A 20,636-nucleotide genomic window follows, 5' to 3' on the forward strand; every position below is an offset into this window, starting at 1 on the left:
AGTTTTCAAAAATGTAATCATATCTGATCCTTCAGAACCTTCTGGAATACCATAAATGCGTAGATTATTACGCCTATTTCTATTTTCCAAGTCCTCTGTAGATTTTTTGAGCAAACTGACTTCTTTAGTGAGGCTATCCCCTTTGGCGATAACATCTTGAGCATCACTGACTGTTTATTCCACATCAGAAAGTCTCGAGTCAAGGCCAGACCACTTTTTGTCTAACCTTTGAAGGGTAGCCGCAGTGTTGGTCATGAAGGGATGAATGAGACGTAATTCCTCCATTATATCCTCCAATGTGAGAGGGAGTGGCGATTTAGGAGAAGGAGGGTCCGTCTTGGAGCGTTTACCAGAACAAGTAGCTGCGTCTTTACGTCCACCAGAAGAAGCCCCTTGAAGTTAATTTGGATGATGGGAATCCATATTGAGGAAAGAGCAGGAGTGTGAGGAGCTGTCAATTATGTAAATAGTGAAAATAACAATAAAAAAAGCAGCATTGGTGGTATGATGAGGAATAGCAAAACAAAAGAGCAGTGAAGTAGTTCCAATTAAGAGAGATAACTAGCGAACTGGGTGCAGTGCTAATTTACAGTCCAAACTCACTGAAAGAAAAGTGAGCTCTTAATCTCGTGGCGCAGCTTCATTAAATAGGAGGTATGGTGCCGCCCAATTTATATATAATGTCTAGTCAGAAATGCTGTGATAATGAAAAAGCATTCACCTATGTAAAATTTCATTTGCTCCACATGACAAATTATGGGCCAAAAGTTCAGAAACTTGCTGACAATAAGCACAACCTGGTCATGTTTGAAGAAAAGAAAAAAAGAAAGTAAGTATTATGGCCCTTGAGGGGAAAGCAACATCGTCGCGGTCATATTGCTGCTGGGGAGAGCTCAAAATGGCGGCCGCTATGAGGTGGTGACGAACGGGGCCGATAAAGAGACAAATAGACCCTTACAGGGTCTGAAAACTTGCCAGTATGTTCCCGAACGTCTCCGGCAGAATATGCAGCCGTTGCGGTGAGGGGGCGCTGCGTGTAGACGATCCTTCCGTCGGCGAGCGGAGCTCAAGGCATCGGAGCTCTTCAAGTGGCGGCCATCTTGTGCCGCCGTGTGCCTCCTGACCACATACTCTTGAACAGAAGCACTAGAACTAGATGAAATCATTATAGGTAAGCAAATGTAAAGTGGTCAAGGACTTGGGGTATGGTTTAGAGGAGATAGGAGTTTTGATGCGGAGTGTGTGACATTTCTGTAATTTCCACAAGCGTAATTACAAGAAATTGGCCAAATATATTGTGTAATTACACAAAATTTGTCTTGCGCATTAAAAATGATGCAAAGTCGCATTTTACGCTGAAAATTAGCATGAAAACTCGTCACTCACATGATCATCCATTTAGATTATGGTGTGCTACTCTTCCCTCCAGCCTGCTCCTGCCTAGCTGTTCCCTCGTGTTCCCTTGACTATACCATTGCAGACTGACCCTCTTCCTGTTCACCTCTCCCAATTCCATCTTTTGTCTACCTTCCAGGTCCTGATGTTATTTTGTTTTTCCCCATCCCTTGTGAGCCTTGTTTTTGTCAGCCCTCACCTCCCCTGTCATGGCAGAGGCAGGTATTGGTACCCGGGCATTGCGCTAGCAAGACCCTGATCAACATCTTTTCTGAGGAAGTGGCAGAGTTTGAGTTTTTATGGGTGCTGCACCACATCTTACTCATGTTGGTGGCAGGCCCAGCAAGGGCTTCAGCTTCCCAGAGAGAAAGTGCAATGCAGCATGCGCTGCCTCATCAGGGTCTCCCTCACCCAGAGTTAGGCGGTGAACTGCTGGTCTGACCAGATTGATCGCAAGCCAGACCTGTTGGCCCCACTTAGCTTCGAGATGGCAGCGCTGACAGGTAAGTGATATTTACAATATTTTAATAGTATTGATTAATTTGCAGAAGCCCTCGTGTAACATTGAGTTAAGTGATATATATAATGTATTCATTTCACCACTCCTTTGCAAAAATGATGATGGACGCGGGCACTCTAGTGCAAACAGTGCATTTATTCATGTGAATGGCAACAATGCGATATGGTTCTATAATAAGCCCTAAAGTGAACACGATTAATTTCAGAGTTGTAATGCGTTGGTGCCATACTCATAAATATATGCAATAGTTCTCCCTAAAACTTGCGTCCACCATCTTAAAAAAAACACACACACATGCACATGTGCACACACACACACACACATGCACACACACAAGGTCTGGCACTGTACACAGTATGGTTTTCTTTTTCTACAGTGCTAAATCGTATGTAATATTTTATTTGTTTTGTATTACAACTATGCAAATGTGTCTTAGGTCTGCATAAATGACTCTATATATTACATATTACATATTGTAGTGATAGAGCGCTCGGCGCTCTTACAATTTTGTAGGGTTCATTATACTCGTGAATAATCCACACACATATATCCTGTTTTGCTGTAATCCATGTGGTTAGAATGAAGCGTGTATCGCTGTATGAGGACATTAGATGAAATCTGTAATGCTGTATACAAGGATTAGGATTTTGCACATGTTTAGAGAACCAATGTAGTTGCATGCATATTAAGAATATTATGCAACATGGAATGCATCCACTTCTGAATAAGTTGTTCATATAAAGATTCGTGTAATGTGTGTGCGTTAATGAATGTTCTTAGGTTAGCCAATCTTGTAGGCCTAACTTTCGTTTCTCTAAGTTTCGCTTCTCCTTGTCTGCTCTCAAGTTATACGTTTAATTAGAATTTATGTGTTTGTAGAGAGTTTTCTTTCTCGTCCCGAATGCAGGTGCAGGAATTCGACCTCGTTATTAAGATTTAAGAAGAGACATAGGGAGGAAAGCAATGTATTTGAAGAGTCTCAACATGCTTGGCAAAACCTGGGAACCAAGGTCGTTGGACGAAGACTGAATTAATTAGAGTTTTGCGGAAAGTTACTTAAAGGAGGTGTACTCGGAGCAAGTTATCATGTGACCTGTTAGGGATGTAACTCTGTCTTTTTGTACTAAAGACAAGGACAGATTCAGGATACTTCTGCTTTGGACTGAGGAAAGAGAGCATCTTAGAACGAGCTCTGTAGCTTTACACTTCTTGACCCATTTAACGTGAGTGTGCTTCTTAGGAAGTCTTCACGTGCTGACACCTTTTGAGGGGAATCACCTGGGAAGTTAAGTAGGGATGTCATTCTAGAAGAAGATAAGGGACAGATTAATCTTCTAATTCCAAAATATAAATAAAAAAGGAGCTGGATGCAGCATCTATACTCAGTTGCGTTTTTATTTTGGAATTCATTTTTCTGTGCATACTGTGCTAAATGAATTATATTCATAGGCTTGGTTCTGTATTGCTGTTCATGCATTTCTATACTCTTATATTGAGGTGTACCTATGTTCTGCTCTTTTGGCCTTATAATAAATTCAGCAAACTTGAATCAAGAGTCTGTGTTCCTTTAGACGCATTGGGAAGGGGAATGAATAATCCTTAGAAATTCTTTCCTCCCCTCCACACCTTCTCAACAGGCAATAAAGACCATCAGCCAGATGTTCCTGAGTACCTGGAACCCGGCCTCATCGGTAGTTTCATTGGTCTTTGTTCGTGGGGAGTGCTTGTTGTCCAGAAGGACCAGAGGAGTTCTTAAGTGAAGGTGAAGGAGGACTGGGAGTGGAGTTCCACCAAGTCATATTGCTCAGAATTAGGATGCTCTTCCATGGTGAACAGAGGTCAAATGGGATGTCAGCACAGGCAGTGAGGAAGCCAGGTATGCTTAGGTTGATGGGCAGAAAATGAAGAGAGAAGTTAGAGATTATAATTTGTTTTGCTCCTCCATAACTCTGTTATTTTAGAGTCTACATATCTGTGAGGTGAAAGATTTGCAACCTCGCAGGCAGCTTAAGTGTGACACCTTCAAAAATGTATGAAGCTAGTGGAGGAGCAATATTATTTGTATTTAGTAATTTATAAGCCAGGGAGCTATTTTGAGGATGGAGATTAGAGGGGGGATAGGATTGGTTACTCAACCAATAGATTGTTTTACCTGAAAATATTTAAATGTGCTTTAGCATTATTGTGTATAATGCTATTAACCAGTGTCTTCTTTTTCTTTCTTTCAGGATCACCTAAGTAGAAGAGGAAGACCAAGGACAAAAAGTATACCAGGGCCAAGGGTGGTGGTAATGATTCAGTAGCCACCAATTCTCAAAGGACTCCCTCTGGTGCTGGTAAATTAAGTATATATATTTAATCTGTTTTGTAGCTGGTGGGTGTTACCAGGGTTCACACACAATTAGTCAGGACCCAATTTGGGTTATGGCACAAATCAAAATGGTGGTTTCACCCAGATACCACCTGTTCAAATTTATTGACATGTGTGATTGGTTCTGTGCTCTTTTTGTTAATGTAATTTATAGGGTGAATAAATCCCTCAATCCTATTCTGGAAGTCATATGAACAAAAGGATTTAGTACTTGTTTGCAGTGGTATTTTTATTTGAAGACATCTGTAGGGAAAATGGAACAGCCAACACGTGTTTCGCCCAGGGGCCAGCAAGCCAGGGCTTTCTCAAGGCATCCCAATCTCTTTTGGTTTGTTGTGCTAATATATTGGATAATCCGGAGTGGTGGGTAGGTACATCTTCTGTAGAGCCGGTAAATGCAGCTCACTCAGACCGCATTGACTGGCTCTGTTGAAGATGTACCTACCCGCCACTCCAGGTTACCTAATATATTAACACAACAAACCAAAAGAGATTGGTCTGCCTTGAGAAAGCCCTGGCCTGCTGGTCCCTGGATGAAACACGTGTTGGCTGATCCCTTGTCTCTACACATGTCTACTAATAAAAAGACCACTGCAAACAAGTACTCAATCCTTTTGTTTATATGACGTCCAGAATAAGATTGAGGAATTTATTCACCCTATAAATTACATGAACAAAAAGAGCACAGAACCAATCACACATGTTTATTTAATCTGTTTAGATTTAATAATCTATCTCATCTAATATGCATCATGGCTTTCTTGATTTCTATTGTTTGTATTTTTCTTAACTGGTTTCATGTCTATTAACTGCCTGTGTTTCCTTTTATATTCCGTTCAGCTTCCGCTGCCTACAGCCCCTTCTTTCCTACCATTTTTCTTACTGTGGCAGCAACCTTTCACTTACCCGTTTTAAATTGTCTCCTCTCCATTCCCTCATCCTTCCTTTAGTGATTGGTTTCCTGTTTTTTCCTAGTCATTGACCCACATATTATCAAACAAGCATTGGCATAGCCAATAGGTCTCGTCTTTGGGACCTTATAAGTGTTTAACCATGCAACAGTTAATGTTTTTGCACCAAGGATATTGTGCTGCATAACTAAATACTTATAAGGTCCCAAAAGCGAGGCCTATTGGCTATGCCAAGGCTTGTTTCTTTCCTGAGCTATACTGTTACATGTCATTGTTATCATTGGCCTGGTGCAATTTGCCCAAATAAAATGAGTCTAGACTGCAACTCACAGAATGCACTGATATGTAAAAGCAAAGACCTGGTATGGAAAGTGATGTCTCGGTGATAGGAACCATCTGGTCCCCCATTTGTATATTAACTTTTTTGGACTGCCTGTCTGTTCCTCAGGATAAACCAACAGCCAAATACAGCTGTGCTCTGTTCAAACAACTAGAGCAGTCAAGTGCCTTCTGATCGACACCTTCATAATCATGCTTTTTTATTTAGTTTTTTCAACCCACAGCTTTTGCAACTACAAATAAGAACCAATTAACCGATTCCAGTGTGTTGCATCGGAGGCTTTTATGGGGACTGATATGGTTAGGATCAGGCTTTTGAACCAATTGCAAATTGCATGCTGAACATTTTTTGCATATACTTTCAATGTTAAAAATTAAACTACAAGTCCCACAGTGCAATGTGCTCTCCAAAAAAGGAGTCACATGTCACCGTATGATGCATAGGTCATTGTAGGAAGTGCTCAGCTGCATGGCAATTGCCCAAAAAAGAGATCAACGTACAGTTTCCGAGTCGCCACATTGCACACTACTTTAACCAGTCCTGCATTTTAGCCAACTGCACTTTGCTGATGGCGCAGAGATATCTATCCCCGAATCCATAATGCTACTGGGTCATGAGCCAGGGCAGGCTGAAGGTGTCACACATGGGGCAATTTGCCAGCTATGTCAATCAATGTCATCCAGAAAGAGTACACATTAAGTGCTATTGTACATTTAAGGATTTTGGGCGTTTTTTTATTTTAAACTCTAAAGTAAACAACCGTAAAGGCTAAATGGCTATTTTCAGAATCATGTCATTCAAATGTAAAAATGTAAAGTTTTGAACATTCAAACTGCTAAAATAGAGACTGCAATCCATTTTACCTTACCCTTGTCCTGTAATTTATGTCATAAGGGGTATTTTAGAAAGTATAAGCTTTGCAGTGCTAAGGTAAAACATAAACCCCAGCCTCGCACCGGAGACTTCCATGCACCAATGACCCGAACGGCATCACCCCGCTGCCCAAGCTGCGGCAACTCCCAGAGCTCGGCGATGAAAGGTTATTTAAAGCTGCCTCGTGTGGCTCTTTTTCCCCTTTCCCCGCCAAGGGGGTAATTGCCGGAATATCAACCGCTAAATAAATTTATCACCGGGTTGCCAAACCACTGCTGTTTGGTTCCAGGCATGCCAGTCCCAGTACGGGCCACTACCGAGCGTTAAATTGGAAATCTGGAATGGATTTACCACGGATCCAGAAATGTGACACAAGACTAGCAGACAAGATCACCTTTCCTCTCTCTCAAGCCCTCAATGAAAATAGCTACATTTAGGATTAATTTCCTGAATACATCTGGCAAGGCATCCGTCTACTGAAACAGCTGCTTGGAAATATTGCATGACTGCCATTTGTAAAGACATCGTTCATCATGCATAATGTGCAAATACATTAAAAATAAATTTTAAGGCGCACCGCGTGTTGTTGTTTACAGAGAGGCTTTCCTGGAAAGGAGAGTCCATAATGTGTCATGCAGTGGCGGAAATAGTTGATATTATCTCATCACATAATCTACCACAGATAGAACAAGCACGCGCACCTCGTGCTCACAAGTGGGTAGAGTGCGGCCGAGAGCAGGGACGTACAGCGTTTCCCTTGCGGGAGGCAGCGCAATAATTGCTACCATATGGCGCCACTCGCTCTCGCAAGGGAATCGCCAAACGTGCATGCGTTGCCATTCAAAGCAATGCAACGCGTGCATGTTTTTGCCTGAAAAAGGGAATCGATGACTAAAGGTCTTTTTCCTATGCAGCGCATGCGCGCTGCGTAGGCGAGACCTAAAAAGGAATTTTGTTTGATAGAGTGGGATCTCTATTTTTTCGAAATGTAAAAGTAATCCTTCCAAAGTGATACTTTAGCTAGCAATAATTTCATAATTTCAGATTGTAAGGTGTTCATTTATAGCTTGTGCAAATACCACGGTTGGTAGTGATATTGCTAAATAAGTGCCTTTGCATGGTATTCATTAAGTACTACTCATTTTGCTCCATGTTGTATGTCACAGTGTGTGCTCCTATATGTGCTCTACACTCTGTTCAGTGTCCTCACATATCTCTACTTTTGTCTCGCTCTTTCTCTCGTATTGTGTGTCTTTTGCTACAACACAAGTCCACGTCAATATTTGTTTACCTCTAAGCTGTGTTCTTTATCTTGTTCCCGGCCATTTCTAAGGTTCGACAATTCATTGCACTGTTTGTTGATTACTGCCCGGCTGCAGGGCTCAATAAATCCAACTTGTACTTACTTCTCTGTGATGCTTTAATCTTCTACATTTTGGCAACCTTGTTCATTCTGTGCCCAAGCCTCAGCTTCGCCAGACCCCCCCCCCCCCTCCCCCCGCTGCAGCCACTCATATCCTGGCGGTTACTGCTAAACACCCGCCTGGTTTGCTCCCTAAGCATATGCTTTAACGACTTTCCTTCTGTTTATATGTCCGAGGGCTTCTGGCACTCGTTCTCTATAACGATTCTGTAGCCAGGCTCATTGTAAAGTCGGTCTTAACTGTTCTGCAGCCTGCCTTAGTGTAAAATCGGTTTAAGCTATAACCCTACTTTTCTCATTAGCAAATTTTGTTGTTAAAGCTTCTTTTTCAACAGCTGAGATTACTATCACCTTCCTAGTGGCAGCATGCAGTGTATCCCAATTTCTTGATGCGCCTGGCAAACCTTCTCTGCGATGGAGCTCTTGGATAAAGCTATTTGATACATATTTGATTGCCATGGATGGTAAAACTTTTGACGTGCAAAGAATAAAAAGCAATATTACTGAACTTACTTGGAAAAGAAGACTCAAACTTTTTTGAGTACTGACCTCCTTGCCATCCTTCAGCTGGGGCAACTTTCTGGTGACTGCAATGAGCATCTAGAAGCCATTGATAGGCTGAAGTTGCTTTTCAAAGAAGGACCACACATTGTGATGAAGAGCAAAAATTTTATACACACCAACAACTGCCAACCAATTGATGCTTATGTAGCAGCGTTGTGCATCTTAGCTTCTCAATGTGATTTTGACCTGTCTGGGAAACATCCATTACAAAGCAGTCATTACAATGACCTACCTTTACAACGCAACTGTTACAACGCAACTGCCTTTACATCGCATGCCATTACAATGCATGCCATTACAACGCATGTCACTACAACACATGCCATTACAACGCATACCATTACAAAGCATGCCATTACAACGCATTGTAAGATAAGGAATGGAGATTTTTTTAGTATTAAGGTGGATATGGGTTTTGGGGTACATGGGAATAGTAATTTGTACCCCTACGCTATCCAACACTTTCCCTACTGTTGCACTCACTGGAGTATAAATAATAATTTTTACCTCTACACTATCCAACACTTAGTAATTTGTACCCCTACACTATCCAACACTTACCCTACTGTTGCACTCACTGGAGTGGGAATAGTAATTTTTACCCCTACATTATCCAACACTTATCTTACTGTTTGCCCTAAAAGTATTATGTGTTGTAATGGTATGCGTTACTTGTAATGGTATGTGTTGTAATGGAATGGGTTGTAATGGTAGTTTTAAAAAATGCGTTGTAAAGGCATGCGTGGTAAAATCATGCAATGTAATGGTAGTTGCGATGTAAAGACTGCTTTGTAAAAGCGTGCATTATAATTAGGGCTCCCGATTTTATGGTATTTATTTTTTTGCCATTTCCGTCTGTATTTATCCATATTTATTTTTTGGGCATTCTTTCTGTATTTATCCACATTTATTTTTGCCACAAGCAAAAGACGACGCTACAGCTAGTATTTTTCCACATTTATTTAAATTGATAATGCACACATGCGCTCACGTAAACTAGCGATTTGTTGTGGCTTTAGCAGTGCTTTAAATGTCCGGTACTCAGTAATTTGAAAAGGAGAGTACCTGTGCCTCTCAGTTCTGCTATAAAAACCCTTAGGATAGAGTACAAGCAGTTATCGGGAGCAAACATATGCCAGCTAGAAATCTGCCTTTAAATGTCTATGGTTTTCACAGAGAAAGTATGTAAGCTTACCTATATTGGTGGGAAACAGTATAATGTAGATACATGAGTAACTAAAGCATATTAGAACATTGGAATGTTGGTAGCTCCATTGAAAACAATGGAGTGCTCCGGGCTTATAATGGCTGGTATAAGCCCGGAGCTCCAACATTCCAATGCTTCTTTGTTCACAGCTGTGGCTGTGAACAAAGGCTTCAGGGAGCCCGAGGGGATTTCAATCCCCTCACTCTCCCTGGAGGCTTTATTTGTTAGAACATTCTGCCCTCTAGTGGCAGAATGTTCTAATAGCCTTATAGCCCTTCGTAGCAGGGCTATACCGGCTTTTAAAGTCCCTCTGCTTTGTTAAAGTCCCTCGCCTTCGGCTCGGGCCTTTAACGCTGCAGCGGGCCTTTAATAGCCGATATAGCCCGCTACGGCGAGCTATAAGGCTATAGAATAAAAATTAGAAAAAAACGTCAAGGGGGAAAGTAGTTAGGGGAAACAGGAAAGTCAGGCTGGAATGAGGGAGGCAGACAAAGAATCATGGAGGGAGGAGGTGGGGGAGGGGAAAGAAACACAACGGGGAGGCGAGGAAAACTGTGTCCGATGTCCGACTGGGTAGGTGACAGCCAAGTGGTGAACCAGAGCCAAACTCCTCTATAGCTGCAAAGGACAGCTCCACCGGTCATCGGCCAAGATTGCTCGGGCACCATAGTATGCAAAGAATGTTCTGGATTTCGCATTCGGGGCATCGTCAAAAGTTCTATAGAGAGCGCTGGTCATGGTGCTGTGCTCCCGGTGGCCTTTGTGTATTTACTGGCTCCAAAACGTCCACTCCCTAATGTTAAAACTGCAAAGAGGGTGAAGGTTTTTCTATTTATGCTAATTGAGTATAAATATTCCCATTTAATCCTAATGTAGATGTTCTAGGGCCCAATTCACAGAGACATTTATGAGCACGTAAAAGAGTCCCACAAGATAACCACTTTAAGTACTCCAAAATGTCAAGTCACAGCAGGGTGAATGGGTGCGTTGTAAACAAATTAAAATAACATGCTAACATCATCTGGCCACTTATACACTGAAAGTTCAGAACTGGAGACAAAGTGCTCTGAGGGGCGTGTCCATCAGTAGTGCAACAGGTGCAGTGGCACCAGGGCCCAGGGATTCAATCATGGCTGTCTTTTACAACCCAAATGAGTTGGGGGGGGGTGAGGGTCCTCCGGGCCTCCGGCATCCCTGAAAAGCTATTGCCTGTCTAAATTAAGAGGCTAGCCCAGTATTAATTATGACAACTTGTTTTTTATGTATACTTTATTTCCCTCTTATTGTTTTTCAGCCTTGTAGGAATACAGGCATTCAACCATGTGACTTGCTTTTCACTGCATGTTTCAGCAACGATCGCTGAACTATCGAGACATTTTTGCATTAATTAGCAGCCCTTCCGGTTTCATAGATGCCCCCATAAACAGTGAATGAATTTAGTATTTTCAAAGCCCAGGCAGACACGTGCTGCCTGCTTCCGGATGAGATCAAAGGCGGGAATGGCTTTTGTATGTATTAAATTCTGCGCCCGAAGCTCTTTAAAGAGAAGCCCACACATTACCTGAACATAATGCGCAGCTGTGCGGCGACTTCTTTAATTTATGGTCTTTTAAGACAGAGCCTCGACTGCAGCGATTTGAGGGGAGGCACGGATCCAACAGGCCGGTAGAGTTGGAACAGAGTGGTCATAGAGCTGGCGGAGTCAGTCCCTCGCCTGGGGAGGCCGGTGATTTTAGTTTAGATGGTAGTGTCTGAGGCAGGGCCAGAACCACGTTTGAGGGCACTTGGGTTCGGTGATGTTTGGGACTGTCAACAATATACTGGCTATTACAGGCCTCATGGTGAACAACTGCACTCTCTCTCTTGTGATGCCACAAAGCTGACCGATGCTGCACTACAGAAATGCCAATAACACGCCTTAACATACAACACTCAACAATAATTGTTCAGTTTCAGTGCACTCTAAGTTTCTACAGACAGTGGCAACCAGAGGGATAAAGGCAGTTGGCCAGGATCACACCATTTGATGAAATGGTGCAGCCAGGAGTCACAACTGCTAGAACACTTCAACTGGTCTCCAGAGGTGCTCTTCAGGGTGGACTTTAGCGCCGCGAGACACTTAGGGGGTTGAGCGCACCATACAAGGGCCCTTAGTATTAGGAACTGTGCTGTTTACTTAGATAAAGAACCCCAGAAGTGGAGGTTTTGATGCCAGAGAGGGCTGCAGGACCGGTTCCAGAGAAGCAGCAGCTTTGTTTGTGTGTGCATCTTTGGCCTCAGGGCACACAGTTTACAATATTCATAGGGTTCAGCCCCTGCTGCTTCGCACAGAGGCGCCTACTTATGGCATAAAAATGAACAGGTAACTTTTACCCACTGGTGAAGGTGACGTGGTTTCTAATAGAGCAGAGGAGCATTCCTCATCCCTCCAGGAGAAGGCGCTGTGCTCCTAATGTAAAGCGACTGACACAGACTAGCAGTTATTTAACAAGTATAAATTACTGAAGGACGTAGTACTGGTTCTCTGCAGCCTACTGGAAGGAAACACAATTATAAAGAGGAATCCGTTTTCAAAAGACATCAGCATTACTGCGCACAGCACAGCCAGTGCCATAGTCCTGGCGAACAAACAAATGGGTAGAAACAGTTACAAAATAGAAAACATATAACTAAAATACAGCAAATAAAGCCTCGTTAACAAGTAAATGGTCTTCAAAAGACCTGTGAAGTACCTGGGTGCAGCTGTGTGTGTGCCCGGGAAGGAATTTCCAGCAGCAGAAAGGGGGCGTGGCGAGATAACTCTGGATTCCAGCACAGCAGCGTGGCAACATTTTCTAGTATTTTGCTGTTTTTACATTTAAATACAGACAAAGGAAAAATTATTTTCCGTCTGTATTTATATGTAAAAATCTGTTTAAATGGAAAACCGGGAGCCCTAATTATAATTTCTTTTTTTGTAATATCATATATTCACCTGTATATCAGGGACAACATTGTTGTACATTGTTATGACAGGAACATTCAAGAGTGTTTGCTAAGAAGACAAAATTCATAATTCAAAGAAACTATTGCTATTGTGAAAAGTGTTGAGATTGCCATTGTGTTAAAAGTGTGTGTCATGCACACATCTGTAAAATTCAAAACTCTTACCAGTGATAGGCAAGGAATATTTGAAATGTAGAAAATGTGGGCATTTTTCATTTGTCTGCAATAACAACTTTACAAAGATGAATTCTATTCAAGAAATTGATGAACATGATAATGAAAAGTGTATCAACATCATAATTACCATCATCAAGGTACATTGGAAAGACATGTTCAAACAACAAAACACTTAACAGGGTATATCTCTGTTATTCAAAAAAGCTCAGAGCTAGTTAAAAATAATAATTCTGAAACTTACATCCATCTTCAATGTGATATCCTCATTTTCAATGTACAAACTAGAGTATTAGCAGATTCTGGTGCCCTTTTACTATTACTTCTGAGGTGTTTTTTCATAATAATTGGGGAAAAATCCGTATTTGAACCTGATATTAACTCTTTTTTTATACTGTGGCTACAGTTAACTGATTAGGCTTTTTTATTATTGCTGATGTGCAGCTTAAACAAAATGTTTGTGAAGGAAAAGTTATGTTTCTCATCAAAGGCAATAAGGCAATGAGGCATCAAGATTATTAGGAATGAGGCATCAAGATTATTTAGGAATGACGTTGAAACTTGGCACAGACATACCCATTTTATGTTTGTCAGTTAATACTTTAATTCAATTTGAAAGTATTTTTAATAACAACTTAGGAAATGTTAAAGGATTTTTGCATAAAATCAATTTGATTCATAATGACAAATCGGTCAAATACAAAATGAGAAATGTGCCCATGACCGTTCATAAGGAGCTCTCATCCTTATTGCTGAATGTGTGTAAAGAAGGAGTCATACACCCTATAGAATGTTCACAGTGGGTATCTCCCATAATTTTGGTAAAGAACAAATCTGGAGATGTAAGATTATGCATGGATACGTGATCCCTTAGTAAACAAATACTGGCTGATTGTCATCCCCTCCCTAAGATACAAAATATATTTTCAAAATGGGAGAGACATAATTTTTTTACCTCATTATACCTCAGAGCAGCATGTCATCAGATTTAATTAACAGATAATTGCAAACATCTTCTCACCTTTGTGACCTCAGTTTGAGCATTTTGTTACTTATGTATGCTGTTTTGGTTAGCTTCTAATGATTCTGTATTCAAATAATATTGTATTCTCTATTAGTTCACATGGAAGGGATGTCAGCATTTTAAAGATGACTTCAATCATTTTTATGCCCACTCTTTTTAAAAATTATCAGATACTTATGAAAGTCATAAGAGTGCTTCAAGAAAAAGGCAAGACTCCAAAAAGATTCTTACAAGATGAAGTTGTGTATCTCGGACACTCAATCTCAAGTAAAGGAAAGGGTCCAAGTGAAGGGCTACTCAAAGCCATCAAGGACATTTCTATGCCCAACTGGAAACAACAAATATCTTTGTTGTCAGAGTTTTGTGAACATTGTTCTAGATTTGTTACTGGTTTTTCTTAATATATAATAGCAATGAATATGGGCCCGATTCTGATGTGGTTTGGAAAGCTTCCCAACCAAATGGGTTTTGGAATGGTTTCTAACCGAATCGGATCGGGAGAGTCCAACCGACCGAGAACGATGCATATGAATGTTTCCTGATGCGATTTGGTTGGACTCCCATTGACTTCAATGGGAGCCTTTGTTCTGACCGAATGTATAGACTCCCATTGAAGAGAGGGGTGGCTGGCGAAAATCGGGCACCCTGTGGCGGGCACCTCCTGGTGCCTGCCACACTGTGCATGGCTGGTAAGGGAAGACCCATGGGTACCCCCATGGGCCTGATTGGGAAGGATACAGGTGCAGAGGGGCCCCGTACGGGCACCCAAAGTCTAATTCTGACTGCTGATTCGAGTTGGACGGCATGATTCAGAAAGGCTGTCCAAATCCAGCATCGTACTCGGTCATTTGGAAACAAGGCCCGTACAGACGTACAATTCTGCTCCGCACGGCTTGGTCATTCCAAATGCCATTGGGTTTGGATTGGGATATTCCTAATGCCAAATTTGCATCATACTCGGTCAGTTGGAAACCTTTCTGAGTCAGTTGGAAAGACACATTCCCGATGCGATCTGAACAGAGCCAATGCCGTTAGGAGGCCTTCCAAATCGCATCGGAATCAGGACCTAAGTTGTTAAAATAAACAGCAATGAGTTGACCCAAGATGTTTTCAAGATCAAATCGTTGATTCTAGATGCCCCGGTACCCACTCCTCCAGATGATTAGGTTTGCATTGTCACTGTTTATGCTAGTGACATTGGTTTAGGTGATGTGTTTTCCCAAAGGTCTAAGCATGAACAAATGTACATCCTACCATTACATTTGCTTGCAGATCATTATCCAATGCCGAAAAACGCTACACTACCATCAAAAGAGAGTCACTGGGATGGATGAATGTGGCTGAACATTTTAATTTTAATGGGGGTAAACATTTCATACTTACAACAGATCACAAGCCACTCACTTCTTTATTGTAAAGTAATGGGACAGGTATATCTAATTCCAGGCTGATTTCCATTTTGTCTATATTGGAGGAATTCAACTTTGATGTGCACTTTATTTCTGGTAAGGAAAATGCCAGAGCAGATTACCTTTCTAGATTACCATGCGGTTACTGTGGAGAGAAGAAAAATTCAATAGAACAATATATTGTCTCAATGGTTTCTGATGTATTGGTATTAGAGGAAGTTAAAATATCTGAGGATGACTAAAGTGAGGCTATGCGAAATGACACCATGCTTATGCTCGTCAAAGATTAAATTGTTAGGAAATGGCCTTGAGAAAGATCTCTTCCAATGGACTTGCAGGTTTTTGGGAGGTGAAAGAAGAACTATCGCTTGAAAGGAACTTTGTAATGAGAGGTGATAAATTGTGCCATGTGTGAGTATCAGAGCTACAGTTGTTCCAGGGTTACATAAAGGACAGTTAGGTGATACTAATACCAAAAGGATTAGACTTTTCTGAAATAGATTTTGGTGGCCCTAAATAGTCTCTGTGATTAGCAATTTGATTAAGAATTTCTCTGTTTGATCTAACACCTATAAGTCTTTAGAAAAAAATCCGCTACTTGTAACCAGGTACTTGTCCTGAAAGACCAGGGGAAGTTTTTGGAATGAAGTTTTTAGGCCCATTTCATCATTTGAAAAGGTATACAGAAACCTATAATTCTATTGTTTGATTATTTTTCCAAGTGTATTGAGTGGACATTTGTGGACATATCAAAAACTAGGTGTGCATTAGAATATTTTCTTGAGTGTTTCTGCAGAGAGGGTTTTCCTAAAACCATCATCTCTGATAACGATGTGCAATTTGTTTCTCTAAAAAGGAAAGTCTTTCTTACCAAACACAACAATGAGCACAAACGCATGTCACTATAATCTCCAAAATCTATTCACTTTGGGGAGAGAAATAATAGAATTATTTGTTACTGTGTACAAGTAGTATACCCATGTAACAACAAGGTAAACCGCTTTATTACAGAAACAATTCAAAACTATAATTTAATGCCACATTCATATACAGATTACTAACCTTTTGCTTTGCTCAGAAATAGAATTCCTTCTTCTGGTATTAATCCTGTATGGTTTACCAAGAAAAAAGAAGGAAACGTTGATGGACATGCATGTGCGGGCTAGGGGGAAATTCTGATGAAAACAAGACAAAATTAAAGGTATGACAGGAAATTTGGTTCTGGATCGTTGAAAGCTGGAACTGGTGATACAGTTAAAATTAAATACCCTTTTTTCAGGATCAAAAGTATTTTATGGTTTATGCCTCCTTATAAGTTGGTGAGAACTAAGGCCTGATTACGATGGCGGTGGGAAAACCATTGGCAGGCTGTCGGTGGCGGCCCCACCACCCCCAGCCCACAGGACCGCCCGCCGCATTAGGATTCAGCAGGCAAAGGTATCTGGTGGAGGGATTGTTTGCCTCGCATACCAAGGGCTCAAGGAGCCTGTCGGACCATCGGACAGACTGCAGTCCCTACAATAGGGGCGGTACCTGCTCAGGCACCGCAGTAGGGATTACAATGTCACTTCCCACCTGCCATTTCATAGCGGTCCGCCCGCCATGAAAAGGCAGGCGGAAAGTGACTTTGGGGGCTGCTATCAGGCCCCCTTCATCCCCTGGCCCTCCGCTCTGAGGTCTGGGTGGCACCTATGGTGCACCCCTAAACATCCCTGCACCCTGTGGCAGGCACCGCACGGTGCCTGTCACAAGGTGCAGCAATGTTTACAAACATGTCTCTAAGCAGTGAGGCTTGTGCTGCAGTCCTTTTTCGGGCCGCAGCACAAGACTCAATGCTCAGAGGCATGTTTCCGTCCACCTCTGCAGTGATTGGATTGTAATTTGTCTGGCGGGACCACCAACTCCGTGACGGCTGGTCCCGTCCCTGACAGGATGGCTGTCAGACACTCGTCTGACCATCATCATAATCAGGCCCTAAATCCAGAGTGTGGTTGGTGGATGGTAAATGGTGGAGTTAATCCAGAGTAGAATTGTCTAAAGGAGAAAATGAGGATAAATAAATACATTTTTATGGACGTTTTTGGGATCTTCGGTCAACTTTTATTTAATCTCTAAGAAGTTGTTTAGTTAAGAATCTTCCTCCAAACTCTGTTACATCTTCAAACAGTAGTTCAGTTACTGTGGTTGACACATATTCTAAACTTACTGGATCACCCAGTTTCAATAGGTCAACCAATTGAAACTCACTTGTTTTTAATCAATCAGAATATGATGGGAATATTACATTCAGGAAAAGCTGCAGATTCATCAAAATACATGGCTATTTTAAAGATTGTGTTTGATGCTTATTGTTGTAAATAGTTAAATGTATTGCTATCATTTTCATATTTTGTTAATTTCCCTAAATAGTACTTGTTTTGTTCCATTTTGTATGTCACAGTGTGTGCCCCTTTATGCTCCCTACATATTACACCCATATTTCTGTATCTGCCTCGCTACAATTTAAATTCATGGGTAAAAGAAGTTTATTGCCCATTGCCCATTCCCACTGATACCTAATTCATCCCACCCTGTCCCTGCACTTGCCACATTCCTCCCATAACTCCTCCTAAGTGTGGCTTTCTTTCAAGCCACCCATTACACTGGTCCATCGTCTACCTTCAGTTAACCATTTGATCCAACCTGTACATAGCCTAATCTGCCTAAAATCTAGCCTGAGCCCTGATATGTTATACCTTAACTAACACTCACTTGCTTCCTAACTAAGAAATAATATATCTGTTGCATAGTAATGAACTAGGAAGCCAGGTGGGGTGTGGGGGTGTGAGACTCTGGGTAGGAGTCTGAAATAGGGTAATAACAGGGTTACTGAAGTTATTCTTGTTACATGCCAATGGTGGTGCAAAAATCGTGGCCGCCACCGCCAGCTTATCTCAATTAATGTTGCATGACATCAGAGGTGGCAGGTGGATTTTAGAAGTGGTGGGGCCTCTAGAAGCCCAAAAGCACGCCCCAACATTCAACCATATGCTTTGTAAACCCCTGTACAGGCTTTCAGAACACACACACACAAACACTTAGGGCCTGATTATGACTTTTGGCGGTGCAGGAGCAGGCGGTACGCCACTGCCCAGAGTTGCCTCTCTACGCCCACCAGATTACAAGTAGTTTTGTGGTCAGGTGGGAGGGCGGCATGGCGGTCGTGTGGCGGTGCTGTGTAAAGGCTCATTGTGAGCCTTAAGGCCCTGTAGGGCCCCCTTTCTTTCCTCACTGCCAACAGTTACATGAAAGAACCTCCATGTAACCGCTGGTGGTGAGGAACGTCATAATATGCTTGGTGGTGCCCTGAGGCCCTCAGACCACTGCAGGACTGGCACGGAACTCGGTTCTCTGGTGGTTGTGGTAGTGCAATGGCAGTCTGACCGCCAAAGTCATATTAGGGCAGTCGGACTGCCGGTGCTGCAATGGCTGCACCACCACTGCCGTGCCCCCATGAGTCTCGGACTGCCAGACTCGTAATTAGCCCCATAAACACATGCTGAGGCATACAAGCAGACATACAGATACACACACAGTTGCAGGCATGCACAAAAAGACAAAAGAAATAGAATCCTGAGCACACATCTAGGTAAACATACAATATAATTGTTTTCACACAGTTCCAGTGGATAAAAAAGAAGAACAGGTCAAGTGTCCCGATGAATGGAAAATATCTTTGTCTTTTATTCCATATCTTATATGAGTATTGTACGAGAAAACCAGCCAACACGTGTTTCATCGCATGTGGAAGATAATTCTGCGACTTCCTCAGGGCTGTACTTTGGACAAAGAAATTCTCGATAATCACTCCACCAGTGATAAATCCAACCCGGCTGGTCTGGGTTCATTTCTATATTACTGTAGTTTTCAGTAAAAGATACATCATAATAGTGGTGATCCTGATGTTTGAGGCTGCCGTGAGTTTCAAGAGTTGATTGCTAGTTCGTTGTCTTCAGTTATGATCTAAGGTGTATATGCTTCATCTCCTCACGACAGTACGCTGTGTTCCGAGTGTGGACAACAGTGTAGGTTTTTTCCTACATGATTACAAGGGGGTATAGGGCTTATCCTCTTTCCTGCTGGCACCATACACTACAGAACTTAATTACGAACTGCGTTAATAGAGCAGAGCGCCATACTTCCTAGTTACTAAAAAACCCTCCTTCTGTGTAATGCACACAAAGACAGTCACACGGATAGCCACATCCACTACCCAGCACGCAGACAAGCAAATACTCAGGCTTTTAAATACAAACCTTACCTAGGGCAGGCCCACAATTTCTCACTTCCTCGTTAATATGCAGCATACCAGAGACAGACCCACAAGCCTCACCCCGATCAGAACCTGGAATACAGTTGAAGGTAAAGAGATAGACCCTTTTCTCGATTCCAGCTATTGCAGGGCACAAGGGTGTATAATTGACAAGCTGTGAAGCACCATTGTCTGACATGCTGCATTTCCTGAAGATTTTGCAGCATGTTAGATGTGTATTATGTCTATGCGAGACTTGATACATTCGCAATGCAGCTGTACAGCTACTCACAAACCCACTTATTTACCCATACAGCAGCTCACACACCCATACACCCACTCAAAAACACACTCACATACAGATACACACAGTCACACAGCCACTCAGGTAATATATATTAGAAATAGTATCACTCATTAGTATCACACAAAGTATACTAATTTAACTTTTGTAGTATCTTAGAATATATGTTTAACACTCATAAACACTTTACAAAACACTCACAGTCACTGAATGATGTCATCAGTGATGTCATTTGGTATGTCATGAGTAATGTAATATGTGAATGTGAGGTCATAAGCAGTGCAATGCTGGGGTATAAATTATAGTTAGCTCAGGTAGCTATGGTTCTCTGGTTTTGTGTGGGTATAATCTGAGCCTAACTATAAAAGTATATATATATATATATATATATATATATATATATATATATTACCTACTGGCGGTCGCCAGTAGGTAGTTATAGTTAGGACCACGTTTCCATAGGAAATCCGCAACATTCTATTTTGAATAACTTTTGCGCCGGTCGACGAATCCTCGCAAATTTTTCAAAATAGGTGGGGCGCTACGCTCCGCTCCTACCCTGAAAGTCTCGGGGGGATTCATCAAGCGGGGGCTGAGATAAAAGGGGGTCCCAAAACGCGTTTTTCCCATGCATTTTCCCATAGGACCTTTAGACACAGCTACAGCCCGAACGGCTGAACAGAATTACTAGAAATTTGGCAGAGAGGTAGTCCTCAGGTCAAGGAAGTGCCTTTTGTAGGTTTGGTGTAAATCTGTTCAGTAGATTCTGAGAAAATAGCCTTTAAATCAATATATATATCTGAGCCAGCTTACGGTGCGCTTACGGTGCGCTTACCGTACGCGTA

The sequence above is a fragment of the Triturus cristatus genome, chromosome 7, assembly GCF_964204655.1.
Source record: "Triturus cristatus chromosome 7, aTriCri1.1, whole genome shotgun sequence".
NCBI classification, from domain to species: Eukaryota; Metazoa; Chordata; class Amphibia; order Caudata; family Salamandridae; genus Triturus; species Triturus cristatus.